This window comes from Carlito syrichta, unplaced genomic scaffold (genome assembly GCF_000164805.1).
Source record: "Carlito syrichta isolate Samal-C Ts95f unplaced genomic scaffold, Tarsius_syrichta-2.0.1 Scaffold309111, whole genome shotgun sequence".
NCBI classification, from domain to species: Eukaryota; Metazoa; Chordata; class Mammalia; order Primates; family Tarsiidae; genus Carlito; species Carlito syrichta.
Window position 1 is genome coordinate 18121 of NW_007253207.1, and position 9458 is coordinate 27578.

The window sequence follows — 9458 nt, forward strand, 5'->3', positions numbered from 1 at the left end:
GCAACTTGGCGAGACCTCATCTCTACAATAAATAAAAATGAGCCAGGTGTGGTAGCGTGTGCCTGTAGTTCCAGCTATTCGGAAGGCTAAGGCAGGAGGATCGCCGGAGCCCAGCAGGTCGAGGCACGGTGGCCGGGAGCGGACACTGCACTCCAGTCTGGGTGACAGAGTGAGACTCCAACTAAAAAAAAAATAATAATCATAGTTAAAAAAAATTAACACTGGCCAGGTGCAGTGGCTCACACCTATAATCCCAGCACTTTGGGAGGCTGAGGTGAGAGGACTGCCTGAGCACGAGGGTTCAAGACCAGCCTGGGCAACTTGGGGAGGCCTCATCTCTACAATTAAAAAAAAAAAAAAATCCCAGGATCCAAACCAGAATACCATTTGCATTTAGTTGTCATGCCTCTGTAGTCTATTCTGATCTGTAACGATTTCCAGTTTTTGAAGAGATGGGGCCTTGCTTGCTATATTGCCCAGGCTGGCCCTGAACTGGGCTCAAGCAATTCTCCTGCCGCAGCTTCTTGAGTAGTAGGACTTACAGAGTCTATCTGACTATTCGAAACAGGCCTCAGGCAGTGGCAGTATTGTCAACTGTTTTGGTCACTGCATTCAAAGGTCAGCATGCCCACTGTTCAGCTAGCTTTGGCATATTCATACTTCATAAACTGATGGTATATTCCAAATTGTCTGTTAGTATACAAATTTTCAGCCAAGCAAAATAACATATAGTCTTCTGGTCAACAAAACATTCATTTCCCTGGAGGAAAGTTTTAATGGGAAGTTAAATTCTTTTTTTTTTTTTTAAACAGGAGTCTCACTCTGTCATCCAGGCTGGAGTGCAGTGGCATGCCCATGGCCACCTCAGCCTCGACCTGCTGGGCTCAGGTGATCCTTCTGCCTCAGCCTTCCAAGTAGCTGCAACTACATGCATGCACCACCATGCCCAGCTAATTTTTCAATTTATTGTAGAGTCAATGTCTCACTCTCACCAAGTTGCCCAGGCTGGTCTTGAACACCTGGGCTCAGGCAATCCTCTCGCCTCCACCTCCCAAAGTGCTAGGATTACAGGCATGAGCTGTGCCCGCCCAGCTAGGAAGCCAAATTCTAATCAGTGGGTTGCCTGGCAACATAAAACACAGGTCAGGGAATCTTTGGTGATCATTAATGCTCATAGGCATGGAACACCCATCTTTATTTGCTAAAGGCAGAAATCTGCCAAGGGGACCAGAATGCTTCATGTGTTGATTAGTCCACCCTCTGCCCTGCAAAGTGTACATTTTTGATTCTTAAGGTTCACTTTTTTTTTTTGAGTTGGAGTCTCATTCTTTCGCCCATTCTGAGTGCAGTGGCACACTCACGGCCACTGCAACCTCGACCTTCTGGGCTCAGGCGATCCTTCACCCTCAACATTCCAAGTAGCTGGAATCATAGGTGCGCGCTACCATGCTAGGCTTATTTTTTTGATTTACTGTAGAGATGAAGTCTCACCAAGTTGTCCAGGCTGGTTTTGAATTCCTGAGCTCCTGCAATCCTCTCGCCTCGGCCTCCCAAAGTGCTGGGATTATAGGCTTGAGCCATTGTGACCGGCATTTTTTTTTTTTTAAGATTCTATACAGACTGTTCTCTCAGTTGTCACATTCTTCAGGCAGGATATAGTGAACTTGATTATGGTCATTTATTTATTTATTTATTTTTGAGTTGGAGTCTCACTCTGTCGCCCAGGCTGGAGTTCAGTGGCACACTCACAGCCACTCCAGTTGCTACCTGCTGGGCTATGGTGATCCTTCCACTTCAGCCTTCCAAGTAGAGGGAACCACAGGTGCACGGTACTATGCCTGGCTAATTTTTAAAATTTATTGTAGAGACAAGGTCTCCCATGTTGTCCACAGTCTGGTCTCGAACCAGTGGGTTCAGGCAATCCACTAGCCTTGGCCTCCCAAAGTGCTGGGATTACAGGCTGAGGCACTGAGTCCAGCCATGGTCATTTATTTTACTATAAACAACTAAATTTGACTTCATCTGTGATTCACTTTATCTAGGTTATGAAAATTCTCCTTTGGAGTTTATATGCCTCAATTGTAGATCTCTAAATCTCAGCCATCTATTACTGATTGTTTCTGAGGATGGACCTCATCTAAGAATGACTGATTTCAGGCTGGGCATGGTGACTGATGCCCGTAATCCCAGCACTTTGTGAGGCTGAGGTGGAAGGATGCCTTAAGGCCAAGAGTTTGAGACCAGCTTGGACAACATAGGGGGAGCTTATCTTTACAAAAAATAAAAAAAATTAGCTGGGTGTGGTGGCACACTCCTGTAGTCCTGGCTACTTGGGAGGCTGAGGCGGAAGGATTGCCTGAGCTCAGGAGGTTGTGGCTGTGGTGGCTTGAGTGTACCACTGTACTCCAGCTTCAAAGACAGTGTGAGACTCTGAGTGACTTCGGAGCATTGTGCAATGGCATGTACCTGTAATCCCAGCTACTCTAGAGACTTAGGGAAGAGAATTGCTTTTGTCTAGGAATTTGAGACTGTAGGGAGCTAAAGTTCTACCTGTGAATGGCTACTGTACTCTAGACTGAGCAACATAGTGAGATGCTGTCTCCAGTAAAGAAAAAACAAATAACGATTCCATCTACCTATTTTATCAAGACCCATTTGTACAGATGTCAGAACATGGTTTTGTGAGAATTTCTTCAGTATATCTTCCATTACATTATGTGCTCACTTCAGTCTAGCCAAGACTTAAGCAAACAAAAACTGATAAAAGAGATGGGAATGTATTTTGCAGTCATAGGATGTGAAGTTAGTTTCAGAGTCAATGTGTCAGAGACAGAATGGGTGGAAAAGGGAGTGATATCCTTTAGAAGGGTGGGAAGAGAAGAGGAGGTTCTCTTACATTCAAGTTCTAATAACTGTCAGCAGTGAGGTTTCAGGGCTTTGATGATCTTATTTTTTCTTATTTTAGGTCCTAGATAGGACTTCTCTATTGTTAAGTGATAATCTAATACAAGTACCCAGCACAGTGAGCCTGACACAGAAAAGGCAGGTTTTTTTTTTTTTTGAGTTGGAGTCTCACTCTGTCGCCCAGACTGGAGTGCAGTGGCACACTCATAGCCACTACAGCGTCGACCTAATGGGATCAGGTGATACAGACACACACTACCACGCCCAGCTAATTTTGTGTGTGTGTGTGTGTGTGATTTATTGTAGAGACGAGGTCTTACCAAGTTGCCGAGGCTGTTTTCAAACCCCCAGACTCAGGCAATCCTCTTGCCTCGGCCTCTCAAAGTACAGGGATTACAGGCTGAGACACTGTGCCCAGCCCAGATGTTTTTGAATATGAATATAACAGAAGTTGAAGCCTAGAGTAGTAACAACTTGTACAAGGGACAGAGCTAACACATGGTCTCTGGTCTTTTCATAAAGTTAATCTTTAAGTTGTACGCCAGTTCTTTCTCTATGTAAAAAACGACAACATTAGGTGATAGTCCCTTTGGGATAGCATTCTCTATCACAAACCTTTTTCCCACTCCTCAGAGATAGCCGCTGTTACAAAGTTTGTATATATCCTTTCTGAATCCTTTTCTCCTGCTCTGTCCATTAAGTTTTATATTCTCAAGGGTGGTTTTTATCTTTGACTCTCCCACACATTTCTATAAAGGTATACAAAGAGGAGGAAGACAGGAGTGACCAGACACAATCCTAGCTCACAGTCAAAAGGGGAAAAGATAAGATACTTCTACACATATTGAATGGTCGTGATAATTAGTTCCATTCGTTAAAGGCACAGCCTGAACATTCTTTGATCAATTCAGGTGAATAACAAAGGCTTCCCCTTAAACTGGGCAGGACTGTTTAATGTTTCAATTGTTTTTCTTCAAGGAATCTAACTTACAAGTGTATTAGTAACTAGCAAGTTAGAAAGTACAGTATAAGCTAATTCCTTTTCTACCTTAGAACTGTTGTGCTGAAAGGGTACAAACAGTGTAAACATAGTTATTTTCTTTTTGAGTAGAAGTCTCACTCTGTCGCCCAGGCTGAAGTGCAGTGGGACACTCACGGCCACCTCAGAGTCGACTTGCTGGGCTCCTGTGATCCTTCCACCTCAGCCTTGCAAGCAGCCAGAACTACAGGCACGAGTTACCATGCCCAGCTAATTTTTTCTTTTTCTTTTTTTTTTTTTTGAGTTGGAGTCTCTCTCTGTTGCCCAGACTGGAGTGCAGTGGCCGCTCCCGACCACTGCAGCCTCGACCTGGTGGACTCCGGCGATCCTTCCGCCTCAGCCTTCCAAGTAGCTGGAACTACAAGCATGTGCTACCATGCCTGGCTAATTTTTTGATTTATTGTAGAGATGAGGTCTTGCCAAGTTGCCCAGGCGGGTCTCGAACCCGCGGGCTCAGGCAATCCACTCACCTCAGCCTCTCAAAGCGCAGGATTACAGGTTGAGCCACTGAGCCTGGCTAATTTTTAATTTTTCTATTGTAGAGATGAGGTCTCACCAAGTTGCCCAGGCTGGTCTCAAACTCGCAGGCTCAGGCAATCCACTAGCCTCAGCCTCCCAGTGCTGGGATTACAGGCTGAGCCACCAAGCCTGGCCCGTAAACATAGTTACTAATATTCTTTGAGGGTGTACTATGTGTTAAGCTTTACTTTACATAACCTCACTTAATTTTCACAACCAGGTGAAATGGTGTTATCACAGAGGAAAGCTTCAACTGAAGTAATGCCTGCTGGAACTGCAAAGTCCTTGTATCTAACTAGCCTGGGATACTACTTTTGAGGATCAAATAGACCAGAAAATGAGAAAATACTTTAAACTCTAAAAACACTGTGCTGCTTGGGCGCGGTGGCTCAACCTGTAATCCCAGGACTTTGGGAGGCCGAGTCGATAGGACTGCCTGAACCTGGGGGCTGGAGACCAGCCTGGGCAACTTGGTAAGACCTCGTCTCTACAATAAATCACAAAAACTAGCCGGGTATGGTGGTGTGTGTCTGTGGTTCCAGCTACTAGGAAGGCTGAGGAGGAAGGATCGCCTGAGCTCAGCAGGTTGGGGCTGCAGTGGCAGTGAGTGTGCCACTGTACTCCAGCCTGGGTGACAAAGAGTGAGACTCCAACTCAAAAACAAAACAAACAAAAAATCACTATGCCACAATTAAAAACGGTTATCTTATTTATGCATACCTTCTAGAGTTAACAGGTCAGATCTTAGTGAGAGGAGAGCCATTCAGTTTTCTAAGACTGAAAACCTGGTTTGGATTTCTTTAGCCAGAAAATAATTCTCTAATCCTCTCTCTTTATCCTTAAAACGGGGCCAATCCTGGACTCAAGACGTTAATTATATAATAAAAATCCCTGCATACATATAGGCTGACATAGGCCAGGCGCAAGTGGTTCACGCCCGTAATCCCAGGACTTTGGGAGGCCCAGCCGGGAGGATCAGTTGCGCTCAGGCGTTCGAGACCGGTCTGGGTGACGTAGTGAGACCCGTCTCTAAAAAAACCAAACAAAAACACCCGGTTGACACAAAATAGGCGTTCAATATGTTAGTCTTTTCACGCAGAACCTTGGGAGTGCAAAACTCCTTCCACGCTTAGCAAGCCCGAAGTCGCGAGCTCTTTAGCCTTGCCGGGGCTCCCGGAGCGGCAGGTGTCTGGGTGGGCGGTTGACGTTTTCCCGCGCAGGGGGCGGGGCGGGGCGGGGCGGAGCGCGAGCCGGGAACGTGGAGCGGAACTCCACCCCCCGCCGGCACGACACACTCCGCAGGAACCCGCTCAGCCGGCTAGCAAGCTGCACCGTTGGTGTCAGTCCCGGAAGTCAGCCCCGCCCGCTTTCCGTCCGGCCCCGGTACGCACTAACGTCTCTGGGGGTGCGTCCGGGAACTCGCGGGGGGAAAGGCAGCGGCAGCGGCAGCCCTTGCTAAGCAGCAAGTTGGGAGTTGTAGTCCTCTCCTGCAATGTGTGGGAAGCCAGGGTTGCCTTGAGTGGTTGGGCCACGTCACGTGATCACAGAGGCGGCCGCAGGGAGCCACCTGTGGTGCCTTGTGAGGTCATCAGAGCGCGACAACGAACTGCCGCTGGGAACCCGAATGCGAAGGGTCATACTCTCCTGAGAACTCCGAGTACAAGAAATGCCATACGATCTCCCCGACTTATCCCTTCCCCTTGCCTCCCCCGCCTCCGCACCGTTGGCCTCGCCCGGCCGCGGCGTGGCGGTAGCCGGAGGGGGCGGCGCGCTCCCTGGGCGGGCTGGAGAGCCGCGCGTGAGCGACGAGTGGTGACTCCGCCTTCGCCCGTGACGCGAAGGTCACGTGACGGGCTGGGCCGCGTCTGCCGCCGCCGCCGCTTTGTAAGAGGCACATTGGCAGGTAACGGGTGGCGGCGGCGGCGGCAGCGGGTCCTGAGTCCAGCGAGAATAGCTGCGGTAATTGCTATCCTCTCCCTCCCCTTCCCTGTTTCAGGGCCCTCAACGCCGCTGCTTGCGTCTTCTAGTCCTAGGTTCAGCTCTTCTGAGCCCCCAACCCCCTTCACACTGTCCCAGTGTCCACCCGTGAGGACCGGGCCGAGCGTCCCTCGCTGTTTTCACTCTCCCTCTGTCCAAGCCCTGGCTCCCTTCTTCCTCTTCCTCTCGGGTTGACCCGTGTTCCTTCCTGCTTTCGCCCGTCCTGGCCCGCCAGACCCCACCCAGCCCCGGGGGGCGCCTTCCCCTCCCCCCTTGGGTTTCTGCGCTGGAGGGTGTGGTTTTCTCTCTTACCTCGGTGCCCGCCAGTCTGCTGGGACTCCTCAGCCACGCTGTCGCTCCTCTCTGACCACCTTTCCTCTTTCACGCCTGTCGCTAGTCCTGGGACCAGCCCTGTTAGAGCCCAGCTTCTGCACTCTCTAACCTTTCCTGGCTTACCCGGAGGCACAGTTCAGTTCCACGTCTCCTTTTCATTCTGGAGGGCTTTGGTCTCAGTTGGGACTCAGTTTTCCTCCTCACTCCCGGTTCTTGTATTCTGATTGTGTCACAATTTAGTCTTTACTGCACGTTGGAGAGCGCTTTGTAACTCTAAAGAGCTGCCTGCTTTAATCTTCAAAATGTTGTTTTATTTATTTATTTTTTGAGTTGGAGTCTCACTCTGTCGCCCAGATTGGAGTGCAGTGGCCGCTCCCGGCCACCGCAGCCTCGACCTGCTGGGCTCTGTCGATCCTTCCGCCTCAGCCTTCCAAGTAGCCGGAATTACAGGCATGCGCTACCACGCCCGGCTGATTTTTTGATTTGTTGTAGAGATGAAGTCTCGCTGCCCAGGCGGGTCTCGAACCCGCGGGGTCAGGCAATCCACTCACCTCAGCCTCCCAAAGGCGCGGGATTACAGGCTGAGCCACCGAGCCCGGCTTCAAAATGTTATTCTTTAATTGGTGCATTACAACTCAGTTTTCTTTACCTCTGAATCACTTTCCCACTTGGCTTTCCCACCTTTCCCCCCGAGTTTTCTATCTAGTTTCCTACGCATCTCACCTGTCACCACTCCTGTATTTAGGGGTTGATTCCATCATCACTCTGTCGTTTCCTACCACTGTTAGATGTTATTTCTACCTTCCAACGAAGGTATATTGTCTGCCACTATTTAGGCTTCCTCCAGCACCTGTGTATCCTAACAATTTAGACGTTTTCTAAAAACAGTTTTATTGGTTTTTGTTTTTTTTAGGGTTGGAGTCTCACTCATTGTCACCCAGGCTGGAATGCAGTGGCACACTCAATGGCCACTGCAGCCTCTACCTACTGGGCTCAGGTGATCCTTCTGCCTCAGCCTTCCAAGTAGCTAGAACTACAGGCACAAGCCACCATGCCCGGCTAGTTTGTGATTTATTGTGGAAACTAGGTCTTACCAAGTTGCCCAGGCTGGTCTTGAACCCCTGGGCTCAGGCAGTTGTCTTGCCTCTGCCTCCCAAAGAGCTGGGATTACAGGCTAAGCCACCGTGCCTGGCCTGTTGTTGTTGTTATTACTTTTTAGAGACAGTGTCTTACTCTGGTGCCCAAGCTGGCCAACTCCTGGGCTTGAATGATTTTTCCACCTCAGCCTCCTGAGTAGATGGGACTATGGGCATGCACTAGTTAAGAGATTTGTGGCTGGCACGGTGACTCAAGCCTGTAATCCCAGCACTTTGGGTGGCCAAGGCAAGAGGATTGCCTGAGCTCAGGAGTTTGAGACCAACCTGGGCAACTTGGTGAGCTCTCATCTCTACAATAAATTAAAAAAAGCCAGATGTGGTAACCCGCGCCTGTAGTTCCAGCTACTTGGTTGGCTGAGGTGGAGGGATCGTCTGAGCCTAGCAGGTCAAGGCTGCGGTGGTATGAGCGTGCCACTGCACTCTAGCCTTAGCAATAGAGTGAGACTCTGACTCAAAAAAAAAAGATTTGTAAGTCCTTCATAAGATACCCAAAGATCATCTTTTATTTGAAGGGCATATAACTAACTTTTTGGAAGAACCCAGTTCTTATATTTTCTTTTCCACCGTGACACTTTTTTTTTTGAGTTAGAGTCTCACTCTGTTGTCCAGGCTAGAGTGCCGTGGCACACTCACGGCCACTCCAGCATTGACCTGCTGGGCTCTGGCTGTCCTTCCACCTTGGCCTTCCAAGTAGCTGGAACTACAGGCATGTGCTACTATGCTTGGCTAATTTTTTATCTATTGTAGAGATGAGGTTTCACCAAGTTGCCTGGGCTGGTCTCGAACCCACGGGCTCAGGCAATCCACTTGCCTTATCTTCCCAAAGTGCTGGGATTACAGGCTGAGCCACCGAGCCTGGCAAACTTTTTCCACCAAAGGTATGTTGTTAGTGAGTATGTTTCTCACTTTGGTGGTGAATTGAATCCTTTTTAGTGTCAGTTTGTCAGGGGTGGAAGGACGTGAACATCATACCTGTTTTCCAGTATCCTACATCGCTATTGTCCCCATCAATCTAAGAAAAGGGAGTAAATTCCACTTTCTGGAGATGACTGCATCTTCCAGTACACCAACCTCTCTCATCTGCATTCAGAGCCCCTTGGCTGGGGCCATCCTCCCATTGCTGTGAAGGACTCTTATCATTAGGCTAAAGGAGTCAGTTTGCCTCACCACTCTTCTGCATGCTATCAGTGTACTTCTGATTTTCGTACTATGGCTAGTTGACACATGTGATAGGAGCTTTTCCCATGTGCTTCTGCTTGTTTCCCCCATTGCCTCCCTGTGACCCTCAAAAATTATGAAAACTTTCAGAGAAGGGAGGTTTTTGTTGTGATTGAAATATGGCTGAAAGTAGTGGCATGGGAAAGAATGAGGCCATGGGAAAGGGCTGTGTTAATTGCCCCTCCTGCCTGTTTCCTGCTGCTCTGGTTTCCTCTGGCCTCTCTTTAAATGTGGCCTGGAAGCCGGGCTCGGTGGCTTAGCCTGTAATCCCGCGCCTTTGGGAGGCTGAGGTGAGTGGATTGCCTGAGCCC

At 48.9% G+C, this 9458-nt stretch overlaps 1 protein-coding gene across 1 annotated transcript in view; it reads left to right on the forward strand.

The window, feature by feature from the left end:
- Window positions 1-6346: 6346 nt before the first annotated feature.
- UBAP2 (ubiquitin associated protein 2) overlaps window positions 6347-9458 on the forward strand; it is a 126672-nt gene continuing 123560 nt past the window's right edge. The window contains exon 1 of the mRNA XM_008066797.2: window positions 6347-6421. The gene's annotated coding sequence lies outside the window, so the exon portion shown is untranslated. The remainder of the gene's footprint in view (window positions 6422-9458) is intronic.